Consider the following 26,290-nt stretch of genomic DNA (forward strand, 5'->3'; position numbering starts at 1 on the left):
GGGCAAGTAGAAGAAATAGAATATATTCACAAATAACTCATCTCATCTTTTCAATAACCTGTGGATTAGTCATTCCTATTCCCATTTTTACGGATGAGAAAAATGTGCGGCAAAAACGTTGGTAACAGAGCCTGGATTTGCACCGTATCTCCCACTGCCGAATTCCATACTCTTTTCCACATTACTCAATGGTTGCTTGAAAGAGGGAGCATTGAACTGGTCCTCCGAAGCCACGTGGGATTTGCACAGGTTGAAATGAAGGGAAGGGCACTGATTGTAAAAGGAACAGTGGGTGTTGGGCTGCAGTCATAGTACACGAATGATGAATGGGGAGTTAGAAGGAAGAGGAAGTTTATGGGTAGAAATTATGAGCTCAGTTTTAAAAATATTTTTGTGGGACCTCTAGGACGTGCAGAGAGAAGACACTGACAGTCATGCAGAAATGCAAAACTGGAAACCTGTAGAGAAGCTTGGGCCAGATATTTAGATTAGGGGTGTCCTGTACAAGAGGGGTGCCATAAGTTTACAAAGGCAAAGTCTGTGATGAAAAGAAGTGAGAAGAGGAAACAAGAGAAGAGGGCCAGGAATCTTTAAGAAATTCTACCTTTAGGAAATAGAACAAAGGAATGAAACATGAAAAAAGAATGAGCAGTCAGGGGAGCTAAAAAAGTCAAACATCCCAGAACCTGAAGGAGGAGAGAATTTAAGAGAAAGAGGCAGGAACCATGACAAATCCTGCAAAAAGATCAAGGAGACTTTGGACCAAGAAAAGGTCACTGGGTGGGCAGCTGGGATGTTTTGGTGACCTTTAAATAAAAATATATGTTTGGGGAACAGCAGGAATGGATCACTCTTTTTAAAACTCTGATGCTAAAAGGGAGCAGAGGGAAATAGCAGGAGCAAGGGAGAGAAAACTTTTATGGAAAAAAATTACATGCTGGACCGCAAAACTTAAAACATTACATCTTCTTTTCTCCAACCCTCCTCCACTATTCTCCACTGATTTGTAAACGTATTCTGGCCAAGTGAATCAATCAAGATGGGAACACTAATTTGAGCAGACTTGTCAACATTATTCTGGAAAAAAGGAACTGAGACACTGTTCTAGCAAGAGTTATCATCAAAAATAGCTCCACATGGTCTGGTGATTGGCCAGAACTGCAGAGTTTAGGTTCAGATGTAGCACAGCCTTTATTTTTTTGTATAGAGGATAGTTGCACGTGCTCATAGGGGAACGCCCAGCGTCGAGGGAGAGGTTGAAGATGCTTTATGATTCTACACAAGTATTGAGAGAAAGAAGACCACGTAACACAAATAAGGGCTTGGTTTAGAAAAAAAGAAGGAACATTTCTTTCCCTGAGATGTGAAGGGGAAGAAAAGAGAAAGAAAACGTCTGACGATGAGGAGAAATTGGAAGAGGGCCATGGGAGACTAGGTAATTCACACCCAGTCTTCTCAGTGAAAACAAACATACAAGGTACACAAAACCTAAAAATCAAATCATCTGTCTGGAGGCAACAGATGGTTAACACAAGAGTGAAGAATTAGCAAGCCAAGAGCTGGGGGAAATGGAGGTCCAGAAGGTAAACCCAAAGCCTCAAGATGCTCTTCCTCTGGACTGTTAGCCAACTCCAGACCAGGCAGCAGGGGGGCTAAGAGGCTGAGTAGAACTTTTGACAGGATCATATGGCTAAGGAATCAGAAATTGGAGTCCAGAGCCTGCCAAGTTGGATGTCCCAGGAAAATCCTTATCTTTAGGATAGGACACTGAAGGATTGCACCATAGGAGGAAATATTAACCAGAAATAATCAGGCCTTTGAAGACAGTGCAGACCTTCAAATCATTTTCAATTCACAAAATTGGGTTACATTAATCCCAGGGTGCTAGTGCTCTCAGGCTCCCGAAAAAGGAAAGGAAATCCTCCCTAGAGGAAGATATCATCCGAGGCCTCAAATTATTTCTACAATTAGTTTTGCAAATACATACACTGTAAAAAGCAAAAACGGCTTCTTAAGAAGGTAACATGAAAAAAACCAGCAGAATAGTGGACAACAGAAACAAACTCATAGGGTTTCCAGATATCGATGTTATCAGACACAGGCTTTAAAATAAGTGTGCTTATTGTGTTTGAGACGATACAAGACAAAATTGAGAATTTCAGAAAAGAATTCGAAACCATGAAAAAGAAATTAATAAAACCTCTAGAATTAAAAAAATATAAGCAACAAAGTTAAGAGGTCATGGATGGATTTCATAGTACACCAGACAAAGGTGAAGTGCACAAAATATGAAGTACAGAGGATTGAAGGAGGGAGAAGACAAGAGAGAGGGTAAGAGAGAAATAATATGAGTGAGAAAGTCTAATACACATATAATTGGAATCCTAAAAAAAGAGTCAAGAGAGAATGGGAAAAAAAGTAATATTTGAAGGGGTAATGACTGAGACTTTTCCAAAACTAACTAAATACATAAAGCTAGATTAAAGAAGACCTTTAAAAAACCCAACCATGAGAAATATAAAGAAATCTACACCTTGGCGAATCATAATAAAATTGCTGAAAACTAAAGCAAAGAGAAACATATTACAAGAAGTCAAAGAATAAGGAACAGATTATGGTCAAAGGTGCAACAATGAGACTTACAGCCGACTTCTCAATTGAAACAATGAAAGCTAGAAGATAATGGAATAGTTTGAACAGGCTAAAAGTAAAAAACTGTCAACCTAGAACTTTATGCTCAACAAAAATATCCTTCAAGAGGGTCAGCTAAAGATAATTAGAAATCAAAACTAAGAATACTTGTCACTCACACCAAAGGAAATATTAAAGACTGTTCTTTAGGTCAAAGGAAAATAGTCCCAAGTAGGAAGTCAGAGATGCAAGAAGGAAATGCATAGAAAATAGCAAGTATATAGGTAAATATAAATAGATAGTGGCTATATAAAACAATTTTAAAAATTGTTGGATTTGAAATACGTATCACTTAAAATGCATGACAACAATAATATAAAATAATTTGGGGGCGCCTGGGTGGCTCAGTCGGTTGAGAATCCGACTTCGGCTCAGGTCATGATCTCGCAGTTCGTGGGTTCGAGCCCCGCGTCGGGCTCTATGCTGACCACTTGCTTGGAGCCTGGAGCCTGCTTCGGATTCTGCGTCTCCTTCGCTCTCTGCCCTTCCTCTGCTCACACTTTGTCTCACTCTGTTTCTCAAAAATGAATAATTGTAAAAACAAAAATCATTAAAAATAATAAAATAATAAAATAATTTGGGAGGGGGCAAATGGAGTTAGAGTGTTCCAGAGTCCTTGAAATGCCTGAGAAGAGCATAAAACCAATTAAGATTAGACCTTAATAACACAAGAGGTGATGCTGCAATCCTGGGGCCAACCTCCAGAAGAATAGTAAAAGAATATGCAATTTCCAAAGTCATAGAGAAAGGAAATGGAATATTAAAAAATAACCAATCCAAAAGAAGCAATAAAGTGAGAGAAACATAAATATGGGATATAGATGGAACAAATGGAATATCATATTAATACCATACTTAATAGTATGGTCGATTTAAATCCAAATATACCAGAAATTACATTAAATTAAATGTAAATTAAATTTCATTAGTAAATATAAACAGACTAAATGCACCAATTAAAAGAAAAAATTGTCGGACTGGATTAATTTTTTTAATTGTATAACATTTACGAGAGAAGCTTATGACACTTAAGGATACAGAATAGACATAGGTAAAGAGATGGAAAAATACATCCAATGTAAAATAGGAGTACCTATATTATTTATCAAAATAGAATTTAAAGTAAAAAGTATCACTAGAAATAAAGAAGACATTTCATAGTGATAAGAGTTTCAATTCAAAAAGTGAATTGAAGTTATAGCATTCGAAAATTATATATACCTAATACCTCGAAACACATAAAGCAAAAACCAACACATATACACACACAGAAAATCCACAATCTTAATGGGAGAATTTAACACACCTCTCTGAATATCTAATAGAACAAATAGACAACGAGTCACGAAGGATATAGAAGATTCCAACAATACAATCAGCAACTATAACCTAATGGATGCGGTAGAATACTGAGCTCACAACTACTAACTGTATACCTTCTTTTCAAGAACACAAGGAAGTTTCAAACGTCAACTGTATGCTGAGCCACAAAGCAAGTCTTAACAAATATCAAGTGACTGAAATTATACAAAATATACTCTCTAACTACATTATGATTAGGCTTGAAATTAATAATAGAAATATGATGAGAAAACTCTCATGTATGGGAAAATTCAGGAATGTTCCTAAAGTACCCATAGGAAACCAAAGAAAATTTAAACATATCTTAATTGAATGATAATGAAAATATTACATGTTGAAACTCATAGGATAAGGTTAAAGCTATGTTTAGATGATTATTTATAATCTTACTTGCATATATTAGATTATAATAAAGGTTTAAAATCAAAGAACTAATCCATCATCTCAAGAAATTAGAAAAAGCACTGAAAATTGAACCCAAAGGAAAAAAAGAAAAGAAAGATAAATGCAGAATTTCATGAACTAGAAAACAAATACACAATAGGAAATACCAACAAAATCAAAAGTTTGATTCTGTGGAAAAAGTATTAAATTGATTTTAAAACCCGAAACCTCAGCAGAATCGAGCAAGGGGGGAAAAGAAAGAAAAGATAAACATAATCACTATCAGGCATGAAAAGGAGACATCACAACAGAGCCCACCGTTGTTAAAAATTGTAAGAAAATATTGTAAACCATGTCATGCCACTACATTTGAAAATTTAGATAAATACTAAAATCCTAAAAAACTCAATTTATCAAAATGAACACAAGAGATATGAATCTTATCTAGTCAAATAACTCTTCAACTAATTAAATCCGTAATTTAAAACCTGTCCACGGGAAAAACCCCAGGCTTGGAGGTAATACTGTCAGAAATGCATACATGCACCACTATACAAGCATAAGAATGCTCATAGCAACACCGTCTGTACTAGCTCTAAACTGGGAACAACCCAAATGTCCATCATGAGTAGAACAAAAAGACAAAACTGCATCACACTTATAAAAGGTAACACAATCTTGTGATGAAAATTTATAGACTACAGCTATAAACAACAACAGGGGTGAATTACACAAGTCTAATGTTGAGTGGAAGAAGCCATGCATGAAAGAATACATGCTGTAGAGTTACATTTACATGAAGTTGTAAAAACAGGCAAAACTAAACTCTAGCGTTGAGCATATATTTTGCTGGTAAAATTCTACAGAAATTAAGGGTGTTTTACCATGGAGGTCAGGATATTGGTTACCTGTGGTGGGGAGGGCATGGCAGGGAGGGAGCAGAGAGAGCTTCTAGAGTACCCTACAGTCCTATCTGTTGACCTGGTAACGACACCGGTGTTGACTCAGTGATAAATCGAGTTACAGGTCTTTGCTGTGAACGCTTTTCTGTAGGTGTGTTTTATAGTTCAAGAAGTGAGAGAGAGACTGAGAGAGAGAGAAAGTAGGGAGGGAAGAGGAGGAAGGAAGGAGAGAGGGAAGGGGGGCAGAAGGGAAGGAAGAAGAATGTGGGGGGCCTGGAGTCTATTAGAGATAAGGGGGAGCATGTGAATCACACTCCACTGAACAAGGACAGCAAACTCAAAGTCCAGGAGAATCAGGCAGACCCTTCATGAATGAGGCAGGTTGGGGAGGGGTGTGGAAGGGAAGAAGCCCATGGGTCAATGGCATCTAATACCAGTCTATGTCCAGAAAGATACTCCTTGTTGCTGGAGAGAGTGTGGCCAAGTGGAGAACGTGTTCCACATGTCAGGAAGGGCAGCTACCACTCGGTTCGAAAGAGAGCAAATATCCAGTCTTGCCCCTCCCCAACTTCAGGCTGAACTAAAAATCTATATTTCCTGTGACCTCCTGTTTCCTAAATGTTGATAACTAAACCAAATTATACCACATATCACTCAGGCCAAACAAAGCCCGTTTTACACTCCAGATGAGGTCTAGGTGTTTTGAGACAAGAGCATGAGCCACTCAGAATTCAGTCCAAGCTAGGGCATGCCTTTCTGCAGCACCTCCCAGGACCCAGCCAGTGAGCAGCCATCAGACAGGGTGGAAGGAAGCTGGGTGACATCTCACTCCAAGACCCAGAGAGCCAGAGGGTCCCTGGGACCGAGGGCTGAGACAAAGGCCAGACACTCGAAGCGCCCACGAGACCAAAGCCAAGTCAGGAGAAGTGGGGAAGTCAGAAGGAGCTTCTGAATTCAAGAGCTCCAAAAATAAACCTTCCCCTTTTCTCTTTTTACTTTAGCTGCTCTTGACTTGCTTTTTTTTTTTTTTTTTTATTCTAACAATTCCACAGGCAACCAGAAGCCATAAAGCAACTGCACGTTTTTCATGGAGCTGCTCTGCTCATTAAAAGCTCTGCTTTTAGCCCTTTGGTTTCAAAGGTAGTCACACGCACACACACACTTTCCAAATGATGCAGTCATGGATTCGGACCACAAGCCAAGGCCACAAGCAACATCTGCCTTGGCCCCTGATGGCTGCCTTCCAAGAAGAGCCAGAACAGCGGAAGCAGCTAGCCGCGCGCGTAAGAAGTGGTCAGCAGTTGGGAACAGCTGGCGGGAGGAGGGCCAGTGAGCAAATATCAGAATTTGGGAAATAAGGCTCTGGCTGAACAAAGTTCACTGTTGTTTTCCAAGAAAGCAGAGCCTGGTTGAACCACCCCAGAGAACAGGGCAAGGAACAATAAACTGAATGTTGGCTCTCAACTTCCAAAGCAGGGTACGCTTGGCCACCCAACGGTGACCAGGGCTATGGCTGTTCCCCCTGGGGCAGAGGGCATGCAGCAGCTCAGGGTAAAAGGGGAGAGACAGACAGGAGCCAAAGCAAGACCAGCCAACAGAAATGGGGAGCAAGATGAAAGCAAAAAACAACAAAAAGCCTTTTTCTCCTTTCCATGGCTACACAAATTTAGATTAATCTCCCTCTAGAGCTATTCAACCCTGCAAGGTACCTACCTTCTCCTTTCTTCACAGAATTTGAGCACAAGCTTAACTAGTATCTCTCAGAAATACTATTCACAGGACAAGAGGTTGGACTAGATTACTTCTGATTCTCAAAACCATAATTTAGCAGAACTGGGTAATCCTGACAAATGACAGTCTTTCTGAGCACACGCGTGGCACTCTTGGGAAGGCACTTAGACAAATCAGATTGTTTGCAAATAGGTCTGATTATCTGCGAATTAGCTGCTTGAAGTTCTCAGGTATGAAGCAGGGCTTATTTTAAGAAATTGCATTCATTTAGATCATAGTTTTATTGAAAAGCAAGGAGTTCAAAAACAACTGGAAATAAGACAGCTTTTTTTTTTTTAACTCATACATTTTTTCCGAATTGTTTCTGCTAGACCATCTCTTAAGAAAGATTCTTTGTAGGGGCACCTGGGTGGCTCAGTCTGTTAAGCGTGTGACTTCGGCCCAGGTCATGACCTCACGGTTCGTGGATTCGAACCCCGCATCAGCCTCGCTGCTGTCAGTGCACAGCCTGCTTCGGATCCTCTGTCTCCCTCTCTCTCTGCCCTTCCTCTGCTTGTGCTCCATCTCTCTCGGTCTCTCAGAAATAAAGAAATGTTTAAAAAAAAAAAAAAAAGGAAAGATTCTTTGTAAATGAATTAAATATTCTTGGGAGTCATTTTCAACTCAACAGAAGTATCATTATTTATCAAGTAGCATATTAATGCCTATGCTTTACGTGTTTGTACTCCTACAACACCCAGCCCCACTGCTGGAGCATAATAGGTGCTCAACAGATGTTTGCTGAACGAGTCAGTTGCAAAGACGAAGCTCGGAAATTGTCCGTTTCTGCATGTCGGCGACAGTAATAGCATTTTGAACACTTACTACGTGCTAGTAATTAGCCAGCTAAAGGAATATATGTCATAATGGTCCCGAAGATGTGGTTACAGTGACTGTTCCCATTTTACAGGTGACCCAGCGGAGGCTGGTGAGTGGCGGGGCTTGAAGATGCGAGGCCAGGCTGGTCCCACTCCTGGGTGAAGCTTTCGGCCCATCGTATTAAACTGAATCTCAATCCTCTGCTCCGCGTATCTAGTTTTAAGTGGTTCGTGCCGTGTGTTCAGCAGATGGAAACTGCAGTCCTACCCCGCCCAGTATAGACACACCGCAGGCCGGAGCAGGCCAGTTCCCCGTCCGCGTGCGCACAACCTGCCTCCCCTCCCCCTCTGGCCCTTTGTTCTTCCCACGGCTGCTCAGCAAATTCCTCGATTTGAAATTACGATCACAGGTTGGAGTGCTACTTGAAATAATTTTGCCAAATGTTCCATCTCGCTGCGTTGATGAATATAATGGATGAAAATTTAAAGAGAAAAAATTTAAGAATTCACTTTGTTGAAGATAAAAAGAGAGCGGACAAGAGAGAGAGAGAGAGAGAGAGAGACTGCATCCACGGCCTTCATGTGGACACCTGAGGGATTCTCTCCCACAGCAAGCTGGCCCAGTGCTGGACTTCTGGAAGCGTTCCCCTGGTGGGGAGACGGGGCTGCTGTCAGGCCTGGCCGGCCACAGATGGAGGGGGCAGAGGTCAGGGCGGGTGTTGGGTTTGTTTGAGCGTGAGTCAGAGGCAGGGTGGGGGTAGACCCTCGGTGTCCGATTTCCAATTTCCTGTTCGAGTCACTGATGGGCACTCCTCGCCGGCCCAGCCAGCCTTTTATGCACACCAATCCGCGGAACAAAGGCAGGCAAGAAGAGAGCCACAAATAACCCGACAGGCCAGGTCTTCCTTCGCTAAGGTAGATTCCTCTCTCCGACTCAGGGAGGCCGGGCCCAAAGCAGACCGCCGAATGTTGTCCCGAGATCACAGGAGGCCTAGCACCGGGGCTCCTGGCTTCCTCCCCTCGGTGGGGACCTGGCCCCGGCCGTAGCCTCACGCTAGCCTATCCATCGGGTTGGCCCAGTGCTCAGGGGCCCTCCAGGCGCCTGGGGTTCAACGAACCTGGTAGACAGGCCTCGATGAGTTCAAACACGGGGTCTTGCATCACACTGGATTCTACCAACTCAAGTGGACTCCGTGTAAGACACTTCCCTCGTTTTCTGAGGCTTCCTCTGTGCTTGGGAAGTAGGTGGGGAGGGATGGGCAAATCCTGAGCACAGAGAGGGTGGTGAGAGTCTCTCTCAAGTTCTTCCACAGCCAGAAAGCCCTCACGACAAGGAGGCACTTCGGCCAGCAGGGGCCCACGGTCAGGCCTGCCTCTGCGCAAGGATTCCAGAAAACCGATAAAGGCCATGTGCCTCCAAGGTCACCTTCAAAGCAAACTGCTCTCTCAAAATCTGTTCCACCGCCTTGTATGAGTCTTGCCATACGTGGGAACCCAGCCCCTCTGGAAACAGCCCCAGCTTGTTGAGGGTCTATTTATTTGGCTCTGTGTCCTTCAAGAACACAAAGGCGGTGTCTTCGGTTGTGCTGCATCATAAGCTGGCCTAGTGAGCTTAAGGGGAGCCCCGTGTACTCTCCCCAAGATGATGTTGCACCCAGCCTTGCAAAACACTGGAAAGAAACGATGGCTTCCTCAGGGTCTCCTCAGCCTTGGAGGCAGAGAGGCCAGGGTGTGGCACACAATTCCAGACCCATCACTTCCCAGCGGGGTGATACTGGGGAGGTTCCGTCTCCTCATCCGTTGAACGAGCATGATTCTGTGCGTGTCACCAGGTAGCAGTGGGAGCTAAAGGAGCCCCGCTGTTGGTAAGCAGGAGTCTTTCCAGCTATTTCCACCAGAAATGGCAGCGGAGCAGGGCAGAAGGAGCACCCATCTCCAGGTCAGGGCCGAAGGGGAAGGAGTCTCTACATACAGGAATGCTACCGGCCTCTGTCACACCCTCAACCTCCAGCTTTGCTCGAAGGTCCGATTACCAGCTTGTCTCCAACGTGTGACCACCCCCCCACCCCAAGCCCAGCCCAGTCCAGAGCAGCCCCATGGTGGCTCCACTCCCAGGCCCGCCTCGTGGGCTGCTGGGGGTCACAAGCAGAGGCAGGGGACATCTCACTACACGGTCTATGGACACGTCTCTCCCCGTCTGTCATCACTCTTTCGACCCCCAAAGAATGCCTGAACACTTGGCTTCTCCAGCCTCTTTTGGAGGAAAGAAATGTCTCAGGTTCCTTTAACTTTGGGCCACGCTGTCTCCCTTCTACCCCAGCTCATCCAGTGCCCAGGAGGAATGGCCGCCCTGTGGAAGGAGGATTCTATCACTGACAGAGTGCAGAATCATCGGTGCATGGCAATTAGAGATTTCAAAAGCGGCAAGCTCGAGAGAGAGTGCGCCCCTCATGGCACACCCACCCCCGCACCCCTCATCTCCTGGGTGCCCCCCCTCTTTCTGCTCCTGATGCTCATCACATATGAACTCCTGCTCACATCTCTGCTACAGGAGCTGTCGGGAGAGAAGCTTGTGAGAACTCAAGGAAAGGGTGCTCTCCTTCTCCCTGGAAGTTATTTTTGGGCCCATGGGGCAAGCAAAGAAATGACTCCTCTGCAGAGATCATCACAGACATATGAGAAGGGTCCTGGGGGCCTCCTTTTTCTTCTTGGTTTTTTTTTTTTCCTTTGTTTGCAGCTCACCACATTTAATGAGGAAGTACTGACCATAAGGAGAGGAAACTTTCACCCCAACCACTCCCAGGACCCGCGTCCCCATCAGCAGTGAGGTAAGAACATTCTTTTATTCTAGCCCTTCTGCTCCATCCACTCATGTGGAAGCAAACAGGGAAAGCACGGAGGATGAAATCACATTTTGTACCTTGGACAGGTGACTTCCTCGAGAAACTTCTAGAAAGCAAAATGAGAAGGTTTACTCCACGCGATCAAAATGACTTAAGTCATACGTAATCCCAACAGCTTGAATACTAAGCATCTCCTTTATTCCACTCTCCCTTCTGACCCTTCACATACGTCTCTCTCCTGAATCCTTGTAACAACCTTCTGAGGGGGACCACTTTTTATCTCCATTTTACAGATGAGGAAACTGAGGCCAATGAAGTGAAGAGATTCCCCAGGTGACACGGGGAGTGATAGAGCCAAGACGTTAACCTGTCCCAAGCCAAGGTCACCGGTTAGTCAGTCACACAGCTCCTCCAGGGTGCCATGGGCTACCCCGTTTATAATGCCTTTCAGCTCAGGATGCCCAAAATACCTCATCAATGGAGAATGATCACCTTCCTGAAAACTTGGAAACGAATCCTTCTAAAGCAAGTGAGTTTCCACACCTGGGGTTAATGATAAAGCTGGAAAAATGCAAAGACTCACTGTTTCCTCTCCTCTGTTATCAACATGGGAACTTGGGTTTTCTAGAATTATATCCTCAGCGGTGACTTATTAAAGAGTAAATCAAAGTTTGCTTTGAGAGAAAAGTAAATACACCCAACTTTCCATACGATGCTGGACCCTGAGTCCACTTCCTGGTCCCACTGTTGACTCAGGTTGTAATCCTAGATAAGTGCCCGCACACTCGCTGTCCCCGGGGGGTGAGAGCCCCCCCGCAGTGCTGGGACACGGAGATGCTGTTGCCGGGTGGGGGGGGACTGTGCGTGCTCCCGAGAGGAAAACCAGACAAGAGGCGAAGACACGGGCAGCGACGCTCCACGAGCAGGCAGGAGCTCCTCGCTGCCAGCTCTGGAAGCAGGGAAAGGGGTCGCTGATTTGGCACATCGCCAGTAAAACCCTGCTGTTCCTTGGCTCTGAACTCACCCGTCATTACAGGGAGCAAGGTGGGAAGGGCTGCACTTTTGGACCCAGATGGCAGGGAGGGTCAGAACAAAGTTGACGAGAGTAAACTTTAATCACGCAGCAAGGATTTTCAAGGAACAAATAAAAATAGCCAGAAGTGGGTCAGCACTGACACTGAGGTGAGTGACAGGAAATTGGGGCAGAGTCCTGGGTAGAGGAATAAAAGTCTTATTTTATGAATACAAACTTACAGCCTCTTTCCAATCCGATTCCCTGTTTTGCCTTTTTTTGGCTTCTCCTCTCTGTCTTTTGGACACACAAGAAACACACAGACACACACACGCAGAGCAAAAGAGAACGGTGCCGGGTCGAATCCTTGCTCCGTGTTCTCAATTCCAAAATGCTCTCCTTTCTCCCGAGGCTGGAGTTAAAAGACATTCACACAGAACTCGCTTGAGAGGCAGGCGGGAAGGAGAAATGGGATACACGCTTTACCTGTCTTTAAGTTTCTGTAACAGGGCAACAAAGCAAAAGAAAAGCTCTGAAGCGATCGACCTGCCCCACACCAGCCTCCTCCGCGTCACTGCCCCCATGGCTCTGTGACATCCCGTGTGTCACGCACACAGTATACATGCACGTGTGCACTTGTATGCACACGGATGGTACACGTGCACACTCGCGCACGTGCCCAGCGCTCGTGTACACACACAGCACGTGCACGCACGGTTACATACGCATGGTACTCACGCACACACACAGTACCCATCCACACACACAGTACGTGCAATACAAAGCAGACACACTCACATTCAGTACCCATGCACACACACACACACACACACACACACACACACACACACACACACCATAGATATGCATAATGCAGAAAACGGTTCTTGCTCTCACTACAACCTTAACATTTGGGCAGGTATTAGCTCCCACGCTTAGCAGGATGACATTTCCTTGTGGCCTCAGTGACACGATTGGGCAGATTCTTCGGGCTTACCAAAAAGAGAGCAGTAAAGTCTGACACTCATTCATCCCAGGCAGATCGTCAGAGCCAAGACGAGGGAATCACTATGAGGGCATCGTTTGGTGAGAATCAGCACGTTAGACTGGTAATTTACTGGAACGTGAAAATATACACTTCTTCCTTACGTTATCTTCTTTGAATTTGCGGAAAAATGAAAGGGACTCGTGGGCTGGCCTAAATAGCATAGAAAACACGCCGATGTGTGTGCGTATATATGTATGCACACACATGTACGTATACACAAACATATACACAGGTACATAGACACACGCATATGTGTTTGCTTACAAACATACGTAAGATGGGTAAGGAAGAATGCAGCCATAAGGATTCTGGGAGGAGTCTGGGTGGGGAAGTGGGTTCCACATGTTTGCCCTCTAGGTGTCCCCAGGACAGACAGCAAGAGTAGCAACCACCTCAAAGCACGTTCAGCCCACCAAGCTGTCCCACCCGAACCCTCTCCAGAGCAGACAGGAGAACACTTTCTGAAGTTCGGTTCGCATGCAGCGTGTTTTCGAGGCCTAGCACAGCCCGGCACATCTAGCCGGTGGAACTCTCCATGCCGTGGTCAGTTAGCTGTGTCACCCAGGAATGGCATCTGCTTTCGTGTTTCAGAACGCGAGCATGAGTCCTGGGAGCATTTACCCAATCGAGCCTCCCGGCTGGCTGTGCGAGGGTTAGGTTTCCGGAAGGACGCAGCATTCACTGGGCTTGAAACACCCAGAAGGTTGAGGATACAGACAAGTTCCGGAGTGTTTTTCAAAATTCATACCCTTTTCAAAGATCTGCTCGTTCTGAACCCAGCCTCAAAGCAGATTAATCAAACATAGACTCACTGAAAAATCTGCGAGAATGGATGAATTTTTTTTTTTTTTTTTTTAGCTTGGGGTTTTCAGGGTGGGATTTTTGAGGAGTAGGAGAGAAGCAACTCAGTCAAGATAAACTCCTTCAGAGCACAGGCAAAATTCCCTTTTCAATTACCAGGTTTAAAAAAAAAAAAAAAAAAAAAGACAAAGTCACACAAGAGAGGAAATGAAAAGGGAAATTTTTAGACTTCTCATCCGTCCAGAAAGCCCCGGGCCTGTTTCAGAACCTGGTCAGGGTAACTGTCGGGCCTGCGGTCACAGCACTGCAATCCCAGGAGGCCTTGCGTCACCAGCCATTATATCAATAAGGAAGTACAATCACCTAACCACAAGCCAGCTTCTTTTCTAAGCCCACATGTTGCTTTAGAGGGTTTTTAAACAAGAGACTTTCCTGTTTTTGAAACCTGTGAATCCACAGGTCTTACAGGTTACTCAAATTACCTTATCACTTGTAGCAACCCCTGGCATGAATTTCAAAACTGCCTACTCCAGCCTTCCCCTCCTCTCGCTACAGACATCCATTTACTCACCAGAATCCTTATTTACAGTATCGTGTTGCCAACTGCTGACACAGAAGAAAAACATACTAGTTATACATTAAGCTTTACGGTTAAAGCGTCTGGGCCAGACCTTGTCCAAACGATATTTATTCACCGACCAGAAGGAAGGATAACCACACTGAAGAAAACCCAACGGTAACGGCTTTGCAGCCAGATCAGCGTTCCTTAATACAGCCACACTATTTTTCATGCAAACAGCGTGCGCGTGCGCATAAATGTACTGTACAAAATCATCATGATTCATGGGGAAACGATTATATTTATCATAGGACGCGCAGCAAATCTATTGGAAAGTTTTTAACACAACCAGAAGGCATCCCAAACCACTTGATGAGGTTGCTGGAAAATAAATGTAAAAAAAGCGTGGGTGGAAGACTCTATGGCCCTGTCCAATTGAAATCCTCCACGGTGGGCAAGTCCGACTTGTTTTTCCCTTGAGCAAATAAAAGCTTCAGATTAAAGCGTGCACTATAGAACTGGTGAACGAAGGCCACAAACAAACGTCTCTCTTTCCTGCTCCGCACAGCAGCTCGAGAAAGACGTGCCAAACCCAACAACTTGAGTTGATAGCCATCTCCTGGTTTAACTTAGACCCTGGCCAGTGGCCACTTGGCATTTCTCAAGCAATGCCTGCAGAATTCAGCCAGAGCTCCCGTGCTAGAAGCGTCCGCCCTCACGGTGCGGACCTGAAGGTAGCAAAGGGCTTCCAGAAGGTGGTGCAGGCGGTGTTTTCAGGAACTGCCCAATCGGGGCACGGATGCACAGTCAGTGAACTTTACTCGGCAGCTACTGCCAGTGACCTGTAAGCTGACTTCACAGAATCCACATGGCAATAATGAATCTGGCAGACGCTTACCTAACCTCACACTTTTTGGTCCTTGGGGGTTAGAATCGACACTTAGCTCATCACAAAACCACGCATCTTCCACAAAGAACCTGCTCTCCGTTTGTTTCTCTTCCTTTGTTTGTCTGCATTCCGATCTGCTCGCACCGTGATGTTGAGATGGTCACTCTACAGCCATTACGCTGTGATTTTTATGTCTGAGAGAAGGTTCTTTCAAAACACGAAAGATTCTCTCTCTTATGACATGGTCAGTGTGACTGAGGTGATACCACAAAGTGTCAGAAGTAACTCTCTGAAAGGTTGTGACTGGCCTGTGGCACGGCACAGTGCATTCGTGGGGGAGAAGACAATAAAGTAAAAGAATTCCAGAGAATTCCAGGCTTCCCACACAGGCTGGGTAGATATTTTTTATTTCAATACTCTCTGCAAATAATCCACTCTGTTTGCATGGAAGGAATCTTATCCTTCCAAAATGTTTAAAAATAATGTATTTTCTCCCCCCCCCCCCCCAACTTTGGAAAAGCCATTACTATGAAACTAATGTAAATTTTGAAGAGTTTTCTGATTCCTTCCGACCGTGCCTATTTAGGACTCTGAGGCCCCAACACTCTTGCCTGACTTAGACTGAGCTCGCTGGACAGTTGCCCCAACCCCTCTCATTTTGGCTGTGTACATCATAGCTCTGTGCCCTCTGTCCAGGGGATAAGCGTTGCCCAACGAAGAAAATGCAGCCTCTCCCCTTTTACACCATGACTGACGCCCCATCCCAGGCCTGTGACACCAGGCCGGCTCCCAGGACAGCATGTTCCCTGCTATCCTGTGCCTTCCAGCTCAGATGCCAACAAGGGCACTAGGTAATAGGTACTTTTGACAAAGTACCCTGGCCAGCTCCCCATCACTTACAAAAGTTATCTGTTTGGGGCCCATACCAACCCCATCCGCTCACCCCAACAAAGACAAAGGAAAATAACACACGTGGGCAAATCTGAGATGTCATCCTGTATTTGTGTCTCTTAAAAGTTCCTCATATTATCGAGTGCTCACTCAATTTCTTTATTTTATTTTATTTTAAATGCTTATTTATTGTGAGAGAGAGCTCACCTGTGCGTGTGGGTGGGGGAGGGGCAGAGAGAGAGAGAGAGAGAGAGAGAGAGGGAGAGAATCCCAAGCAGGCTCCGTGCTGTCAGCACAGAGCCTGATGTGGGGCTCGATCCCACAACCCTGGGATCATGACCAGAGCCGAAATCAAGAGCTGATGCTTAACCAACTGAGCCATCCAGGTGCCCCTTGATTTCTTTATTTTAAATAACAAAATACCCTGAAAGGAATTCAATCAGTGGTTGTCTGGGATGATTATGGAGATTTCCTGGAGGTATGATTTGGGTTGTTGTTTTTTTTAATAAAAAACATTTAGGGGCGCCTGGGTGACTCGGTTCATGACTGACTTCAGCTCAGGTCATGATCTCGCGGTTCATGGGTTTGAGCCCCTCATCGGGCTCTGTGCTGACAGTTTAGAGCCTGGAGCCTCCTTCAGATTCTGTGTCTCCATCGCTCTCTGACCCTCCCCTGCTCACGCTCTCTCTCTCTCTCTCTCTCTGTGTCTCTCAAAAATAAATAAACTTAAAAAAATTTTTTTAAACCATTTTAATAAAAAAACACATTTAAAAGTTTTTGTAGTTATTCCAGGAGGTTTGGTCTCCAACTATAAGAATTAGATATTGTAAGCAAGTCTTTTAAAGCTCATTAAAAAAAAAATGTTTTTATTATGAAAATTTTTACACATATCAAAAAAGCATATAGTAAAATGAAGTTCCATATGCCCATCACCCAGATTAATAATAACCTAGATTTTTCCAAATTTGCTACACTTGTTCCTTTTTTGTCTTTTGTCTTTGTCTCTTTGCTGAACTCTCTTTTTTTCCAATTTTACTTTTAAGTAATCTCTACACCCAATGTGGGGCTCGAACCTACAACCCCAAGATCAAGAGTCATGTGCTCCACAGATTGAGCCAGTCAGACACCCCTCTGCTGAACTAGCTTAAAGAAAATCCCAAACCTGGTGTCATTTCACCCCTTCATACATTGGTATGCATCGTTAAAATGCATGAACATTCCCTTGTGTAGCCCCAACCTCATTAAAATCACCTTTAAAAGCAGTACAACAAGAAGTTAGCTTTATGGAGATCACAAGTAGTGCATGGGTATTGAGCTTGAGCAAACATTTCCAGGGACCACAACATACAGACTCAAAAAGTACTGAACCCCAAAGATACTTGGGCAGAAGCAGGATGGTGTGTTCTCAAAGACTGGGTGAGATCACTGAAAAAGGGGCTCGAGTGATGACAAAGACAGGTGATGATGAAGAGTCTGAATAATGACTGAAAAAAAAAAAGACAACGTTTCTAAAAAAAATATATATGTGTGTATGATTTTATATATGCACATAATTAAATCAATAAATCTTATAACTAGAAATTTGACTCTTTCTCTTGCATCATTAAAGTATATAGATTCAGGCTGACCAAGGGGAAAAAAACCACACACACACACAAGACTTTTGTAACCTGCTCATTGGGAAATGGGGCATTGCCTCATTTGTGGAGTTGCAACCATGGTATCTTCAACCCATTGCCTACCAGCCCCTGTCAAGCCTACCCCGCTCATCAAGAGCATTTCTTGAGCGTCTGCTCAAGAGCCACGCCTCTGCTCGGCCTGTGGGCGACAGCGGGGTCAGAAGAGCTGGCTGCCCCACACCACACGCTGTGCCTAAGCACGACATGCTGTGAGCGGCCTTCTGCCTGCTCACAGTCCCTACCGGCCTCATGCGTGCCAGTGGGAAGCGGTGGGCTAGCCACGCGTTCATTTTGTCATCACTGCATCGTTTCTGGCTATCGCAGTCTGGTGATACACGAGAGATGACACCATCGAATGGTGTGAGTCCACTGACACAACAAAACCAGCCAAAGCACTTGCAAGACGGGTTGGCTGTCTGGGCAGCCCCACGGACTTCAGCTTCAATCGTACTCTCATTGTTTGTCTCCCTTGATAAGGCATTCCTCCTATTCGGGGTTCCTCACCCCTGCTCTGCCGCCCCTTCTGGTATGAACTCACTGTAAGAGGAAAAGAAACCCCAGCAAGGCAGCCCTGGCTCAGGCACATGGTCCAGTGCACACAGGTTTGCACTGGACTAAAAGCAAAACAAAAACTTGGGGGTCCTTGTTTAGCATCATCTCCCAACCGTGGGGTGATCCCCAGCCGGTCATGTAAACTTTCTTCGCTGCAGTTTCTTCATCATTCGAATGTAATATTGGAAGACCGTGCCTGAAATAGCCAAATAATATCGTCCCATTACGGTGAAAAGCACCACATCGATGCTACGGAGGCTAGGACTTAAATAGTCACATATGGTTTCACGAAAAGCACTCCAGTGCATCAGCTAGCAGTAAAAACATGCTGGAGTGAAATGATCTGGCTGGAAATGAACTGTAAATTGATAAACATTTAGTTGCTAATGCCGTGTTTATTATTCTTTACTAGGATAAAAATTAACTGTGCGGCCTTGGCCAGAAAACAGATTGAACTCTACCATCTGGGTGGTGGAATCAGTATTTCTCTAGCCTCTGGTTACATACAGGTAACCTCTGCCAGCTCCGATTTTATTTGTAAACAGGCCCTGAGTGTCCGGACGACAGAACTAGGGGAGGCTTCTGGGAAGCATAATTCCACCGGCCAACGCACCGAAACGGTGCCTCTCTTCAGGGAGCTTAGGCAATAAGGCCGCCCCCCCATCATCCTCTGTGTCCTGCATTTCCCAAGAAAGAGGTTGCCACACCTGCTCTGTAAGGGAAGTCGGCGCGGGGGCGGGGGGGGGGCAGAGCAGGGGGGCGCGCAGGGGGCGCGCTGGGGGTGGGGGGGCCGGGCTGGGGGCGCGCAGGGGGTGGGGCGGAGGGCGAGCTGGAGCCAGCCCTGCGGTCGGTGGCAGGCCAGGCCACGTGACAGAGCCAGCCGCGCGGCCCCAGCTGCAGATGCCGTCCTCTCCCCCGGGCACTTTTCCATCAGCTTGCAAGCAGCTGGATCAATTTACTCTAGCTCCAGCGCCCTAACACAAGCACGGGCTGAATTATTACTCGTGGAAATCCCCTCTGTTTCAGGGAATCAGGTAGCTTTCAAACTCCCAACAATTAATAGTCCTTTGGGTCCCGAGAGAATAGCAAAAAAAAAAAAAAAAAAAAAAAAAAACCCAAAACCAAAAATAAAAAACAAACAAACAAAATAACAGACTGCAGGCTACAGGTTTCAAAACAGGCTGTTTGGTTTCTAGTAAATTAGAGGGAGTGGGCGGTTGAGGTCCCGAGTAATGTTATCCTGCAGAGTGTGGTCTTCTTTGACGTCAGCAAGATGTTTCTCTCCCCCTTTTACTCGGCTTTCCCTCCTCCCTCCTTTCCTTGTCCACACCCTCCTCTTACTCCTCCCGCCTCCCCTCTTTATGTCAGGGAGACAGATGACATAGGGTAGCTCTGGAAAACTGCTCATAGCTTTGCAAGATAGCTCACAGGCTCAGATGATTCCCACCTTTTCAAAAATGAAGGCTATGGGGGAGGGGGCTACCCAGCCACCGTCCAAATTAGCCAGCCAAAAATACATGTGACTCAGTGAAGGAAGAGAGAAAAAAAAAGCCTGCTGGAAAGCGAACAGTAACCACCCCTGGCCGTACATTCCGCAGCCCTTCATCTTGCCCGATTAGCAGTTCTGTCTGAGGGAGCATTCTTCCTGTGGCAAAGAACGCATTTTTGTCTCCAGCCAGCCTGAAATAGACTCCCGGAGAGGAGAGCATGCGTCCTGCTCCCCTGCCGCTATATCCGGGCACCCAGCCTGGGCTGCTGTGCGCTTTCTCCCGGCTCCCCCAGACCTCTCCCCGCAGCCCACCCCCCGCAACTGGGAGCTGTTCTTCCTCTACTCATTCCAGACAGCAACAGCTGCCCTCATGTTATGACAGAACTCTCTAGAACAAGGGTTCCAAAGATAAGTAAGCCTCGGTAGCCTGAGCCTGCAATATCTTTGTTTCCCCTTTAAACTGTTTCTGTGCACATTTTTTCAACACAGGCAGCACCAACGCTCCAGGCAGGGTCCTGTGGGTGGCCACACAGGAAGTGCTGGTGGAGTGGACAGATCTCTGTGTGGCTCTTCATTGCCATATGATGACTTGGTTTCCAACATGACCTGACTCTGTCTTTCTCTGCCCTGCCACCTCTTATAAAGGAGAAATCTGTCCCAGACCTCACAGAATGGAAAGTGGTTCCAAGTGGAGTCCGGTAGGGAGCAGGCCCGAGGTACATAACGGGCCTGATTCTCTCCCACCCGACCATGGTGGCTCCCTCCTCCTCTCCTCTGATCTGGACAGCAAGGGCCTCAGAAGACCTTAGAACAGTTCACATTCTCTAAACCAGAGCCTCCAAATGCTCTCTGCAGGCATGAAGTTCCCACGAGAAACACGTTGGTGATGGAAAAATACACATACAAAAAAAGCGAGTGAGATCACACATCTCTATTCAGCAATTAGACCTGGAACCTGAAAAAAGAGCATTGCATTTGTATATATGGGGGTGCTGTGTATGCGAGTGTCATAAGCAGGTAACAGCACTTCAGCAAGACAGCTGGCCCAGCGCACAGTAAATCTTTGGCAGAAGTGTTCAGAGGACTGATGAATAAGCAAGTGAGTGAATAAGAGGGATTCATTTGTTCAGAACACAAAGAAAGCAAAAAGGAGCCCAAACACTCTTGGGGGGGGGAGGAAGATGGGGTGGGGGCATGGTTGCTGGAGGGAACCATTCGGTTTGAAGGCCGACCTCTAAAGCGCAAACGCGCACCAGGAGTCTGACGTAATGATGTGGCAGTAACGACATGAGGGGACACGTATTACACACATCCCATGTGCCGGATACCGCACGTGTCTTATACAGCATCATCTTGTTCAGCACTCACGGAGGTGGAAACGAGCTTGAGGCTATGTTGACTCTTTGGGGCACCATGGAAGAGAATCCTAGACCTGAAGGATTTAGGGTATCTTGAAGCAGATGCATCCAATAGAGGGCAACCCATGCATATCTTCCAAGTTGGTCACAGTGGGTCCCTTTACAGCCTTGCCTCCCTCTAGCCTCTGCCTCCATTGGTCACCACTGAGAGGGGACACTTGCTCCCCTGCTGGCTTCCCGTGCAGAGACCCCTAAGGGAGGGATGAGCTCTCATCTCCGGGCAGCCAAAGCTGGCCTACCTGCCTCGGAGCCTCACATGTGCTCCCTCTGGGGACACCCCTGACTCCAGCCCTGCTGGGTGATCTCTGGGCTCTCAGGGAAGCACAGTCCGACCCCCTGGGACATTCAGGGATTCATGCCACGGGGCCTTTCCTGGGTGGGCCGCCGAGGGCCTCTCTCACCGTCGGGAAGTGTTTGTGCCAGGAAGCTCTCATTTATTAAGTGTAAGTGTGCTGGCCTTTCGCAGTCACGGCAAGGACCTTTTCTCCACGAAGCACACCTTCCTCCTTTGTGGCCACTGCAGGAGAATTCTCTCTCCTTCGTGGTCTGCATGTTGCGCTACTGAATTCCTCTCCGTTCCTTCAAACATGCCATATGGCCCTGATGCCACAGATACGCAGTTAATAATGCAGTCCCGTGAGGGCAGAATTTTCCGTCTCGTTGCCCCGTGTAAAGCGTCTCCCTGGGAGAGGGGGCTTGGGGCCACAGGGAGGGCCCTTGGAGGAGGAACTCCTGCTCGAGCAGTCTGTTTCCTTCTGATCACCAGGACCGAGCGGAATGACTGTCAACCTGAACTTCCTTCCCACTCTTCGAGCACCCTAGTTCCCCCTCCGCTCCCATCCCCGCCCCCACAGATCCCCACAGACTGGACTCCTATCGCTCATCCATCGACATTCCGTTAAAAATATGGACTATCGACAGGTTCCGGAACACTGCCCTGCAACTCGGCAGGTGCGTCAGCTACCTGAACAAAAGGACAGAACATTCAGCCAGTGCCAAGTGGTTAAGCAAGGACTTTGTGAAGCTGTTTGGCCAACGGCACACAGACCAGCCTGTGCTTGTGTGATGGGGGCAAAGGTGAGGCGGGTGCCCTAGTGTCCTCCTGACACAGCAAGTTGCCAGCCTCTGCTAACCACACACACACGGTCGTGACCTCCAGTGTCCCTGAAAGCTGACGCAAGTGATGGCCGGAGATGCCTGCTTCTAACGCTGGCCGGCAGGACTCCTGAGCCTCCAGCTCCCGAAGGGCTGATACGATGCGTGTAAAACCTCAGAGCTACAGTCGACCCTTAACAGTCGAACCCATAACACCCCAAAATTGTTGCCGGCAAGTTTCCACCGCGGCTTGGTACTAAAGACAGTAACAGCGACCGTCGACTGAACGGTTTTTATGATCCGTGTGGGTTAAATACGTTATCTCCCGCTAGCCCTGAAGGGTAGGTATTATTATCCTCAATTTACAAGTAAGGAATCTGAGGCTCAGAGCAGTTAAGTAACTCGCACAAAGTCACACAGCCAGCAAGTGGTCAAGAGATGGCTTCCATCAAGGTGATGCACGCTTCCTTCACAGGGTTGATGTGGTCAGCCCAGGCGGAGCTCAGCTCTCATTACGGGACAGAATAGTAAGTGTTAACTGGTTATACAGAGGGACACAGCTCTGTGTGTGTGTGTGTGTGTGTGTGTGTGTGTGTGTGTGTATACCCATGTGCGTACACACCTGCCTTCAGCCAAGGGTAGTGCTTTTATCTGGCATTCCAGTCTGCCAAAGGCCCATGTTCAAAGCCCAACTACTGAAAAGCTCATCCCTGGTTTGGCAGGACAGACCCTCAGCCCAGAGCAAATGAAGGAAATAAACAAGGGCCATTCCAAAGGGCTGTGAGTCAAAGAGGGAAGTTCCTGCAAGTGATAAAGTTCAATAAACCAAACAGCCAAACCCATCAGAAAGCATCGACAGACATTCAGGTGACGATATTTATTTTAGGTAGTGACAAAGGGAGGGCAAGAGATAAAAACCAGTTTCTGTGTGAGCAGAGATTATTCATGTGAGAGCAGGCCCGACGAGACCCAAAGTGTAGCCTTGAACAGAGAGAGACGGCCTTGTGGAGCCACAGGCGTCCACAGGTGAATGCAAAGAACGTACGTCTACATGGAGAAGTAGGTTTTAGCACATCAGCTTTGAATGGTGAAAAGCACTGTTCTGCTCTTTATCCCTCCCAAACCCCCTTTAGTTTCTCAGTGATGGGGACTTTTGAACTTTTCCTTCTTAACAAGCCACCCTTGTTAAGAAACTAGTATCCTGAAAACCGAGGTGGCCTTGGATGTTGTCCTCTGTCGCAGCAGACCAAACTTTCCTTGCTGAATCCGACCTCCTAATATATCAACGATGAGTCACATGCAAGCAAACGAGCCGCTATTAGGAAGGAAGATAATGGGGTGACATTTATCAGTGGCTGAATCTTAGCAAATGACAAGCATTGCCTAATCGCGGGTCATATTCATATACATTACCTTCCAGATCACCGCTCGGTAGTTCCTGGGATGGTTTCTAACTGTCAATATTTACAAAACCAGGCACTTAACAACACAGGCCAAGCAAGCGGGATGTCTCCAAGGATGAGTCATGCCAAATGAAGCCTTTTATCTAAGGGTCACGGCTCCGTCCTCATTGGCTGGACCACGCTGGGAGTCATAAGGTTATTGAAAAGCACACGCACGGTTACGGGCTCCGGTCGCTTCTCTGGAGGAACCAACATTTACGAAATCGAAGCTGGGGAGGAGAGGGCGTGGGGTCTGAGAGCACACGGAGCTGTCTTTTTTTATCTGCTAGATAGTAAATATAGTTCTGGGGCTAGGAGGAAGTGGCAGAGAGATAGCACCGAGGGCCCGACTCAGCCTCCACCTTGCAGTAGACCCATAATCACACACCCTTAAGTCACACTCTGCCCTTGGCTGGAGGGTCATCTGCATCACACAAAACACATACCAAGGAAAGGGGTACCCGCTGGACTTAGAGCCAGGCCAACCACTGGTTTGGTTACTTGAGTAAAGCAAAGTAGACCCATCTGCCCAACCAGTCCAGGTAGCAACTCTTGGCTCCATTTAAGCATTGAAAGAAAATTCCTTGGAGTTTGGAAAGCTTATGTGTTCGGGGGTCATTCATTTTAATTTTTTTTTAATGTTTATTTATTTTTGAGAGACAGAGAGAGAGAGAGAGAGAGAGAGAGAGAGAGACAGAGTGCGAGCAGGGGAGGGGCAGAGAGAGAAGGAGACACCGAATCTGAAGCAGGCTCCAGGCTCTGAGCTGTCAGCACAGAGCCTAACATGGGGCTGGAACTCCCAAACTGTGAGATCATGACCTGAGCTGAAGTCAGATGCCCAACCGACTGAGTCACCCAGGCACCCCGGGGGGAGGGAGGGGGTCATTCATTTTAAAATGCAGATAATCTCCAGAGATGGGCACACCTCAGGTCTTATGGGGTGGAGAAGAGGGGAGGAATGAATGTCCAAGCAAGGAAGGCACTCAGGAGGAAGTGAGACAGGGAGTGGCCCTGCACTTGGTGGCTTTGCCGGACAAGCCCTCAAACCATCCAGGGAGCATGTTCATTTGCGTGTATGTAGAAAAGATAGGATGCTTGTGTCAACATCAACGTTAAATGAAGAAATGCCACCACACTTCAGAAACGCCAATCAGTATGAGTGACCATGATGTGGAAATCTCACTCCTGGACATGCACACAGAAGCTGATCGCAACCACACTGGCGGTGATATCTTTGCCAAAGTCCTTTAGGGACTCAGTACTCTGCAACATGGGGCCGGTTGGCCAATAGGAGCTCCTGGAATCCCTGTTCCCTTTAAAATCAACGAGCTAAACTAGGCTTGCACAAGGACCCCAGAGGGGAACAGGATTGTTACTGAGTTTGTGTAGTAGAAAATGTCTTTGATTGGGGCGCCTGGGTGGCTCAGTCGGTTAAGTGTCCGACTTCAGCCCGGGTCATGATCTTACGGTCTGTGAGTTCAAGCCCCGCGTCAGGCTCTGTGCCGACAGCTCAGAGCCTGGAACCTGCTTCAGAGTCTGTGTCTCTGTCTCTCTGCCCCTTCCCCACTTGCACTCTGTCTGTCTGTCTGTCTGTCTGTCTCTCTTTCTCTCAAAAATAAAAAAGAAAAACATTCAAAAAAAAAATGTCTGATTGAAAAATGGTGGGACACCTGAGTGGCTCAATTGGTTGACTGTCCTACTCTTGGTTTTGATTTTGACTCAAGTCATGATCCTAGGGTCATGCTGAAGATTTTCTCTCTCTACCCTCCCCATCTCTCAAATAATATAAAAAGTTAAAATAAATTTTAAAAACATCGAGACTTCCATACTGTGCAAATTTTCAAATGGACCTGGCTTCTCAATAGGCCCAGCAGATCAGAAGGCTCAGAAATGTTCCCAGAGATCCCAAGATTACTCCACAGTGAAACGACCTCATGATTCCTGCAAAGAGATCACAGCCCATAGCCACTGTCCAGGGCCTTAATTCAAAGGACAACCTCTCGGTAACAGCTGTAGAGAAACATCACATAAGCATCATCTTTAATCACAAAGGGCAACGAGTGAGGGAATGCATGGTCCCGAGACAGAGCTGACTGTGGCCCTTCCCGGCTACCAGGCACCATAAAGCTGGGACTGGGGAACGTGCTGCCAGCTGTACAATCGTGTGTGTCCCCAAAAGCTGTGGATCATCTTCGCGGTCTTCCCCCGGACACACCCGGCTGTCATGCGTACCTTCTGGTCATGTGCATACACATACGTGTGCTAAATGAGAACTTGTCGGGGAAGAGAGGCGGGCAGGAATAAATAAATAACTAAATGGCGTTTCTGACTCTACATTAAAGGGCTTTCACGCGTTGCCAGACCTTCTGCAGGATGGCATCTCATGCGGAGCCCTTTATTTCATTTCCTCCTGTTTCCCCTTCTGTTGGGGATAGATAGAGGTAAGGAGAGGTGGAGGAGAGCGGGATTTGGGGGAAGAAAATGTGAACAGAGGATGGCCCCCCTTGCTGTTCCTCTTTCCCAGACTTCTCAGCTTTGTCTCTGGACGTCCCACAGCACCTTGGACTTGGTTACGTGCTCTACGGACCTGTGGAGAGGCTGTGTTAGTCGGCTAGGGTGGCCATAAAAAAGCACCATAAACTGGG

The 26,290-nt window shown here is 46.6% G+C and overlaps 1 long non-coding RNA gene across 1 annotated transcript; it reads left to right on the forward strand.

The window, feature by feature from the left end:
• Positions 1 to 9,462: 9,462 nt before the first annotated feature.
• LOC109248890 (uncharacterized) lies at positions 9,463 to 11,348 on the forward strand. The gene is made up of 2 exons (XR_002072307.2): positions 9,463 to 10,755; positions 11,064 to 11,348. It is a non-coding gene; the product is annotated as an uncharacterized LOC109248890 (long non-coding RNA).
• Positions 11,349 to 26,290: the final 14,942 nt, after the last annotated feature.

Source organism: Panthera pardus, unplaced genomic scaffold (genome assembly GCF_024362965.1).
Source record: "Panthera pardus isolate Hobbes unplaced genomic scaffold, ASM2436296v1 HiC_scaffold_22, whole genome shotgun sequence".
NCBI classification, from domain to species: Eukaryota; Metazoa; Chordata; class Mammalia; order Carnivora; family Felidae; genus Panthera; species Panthera pardus.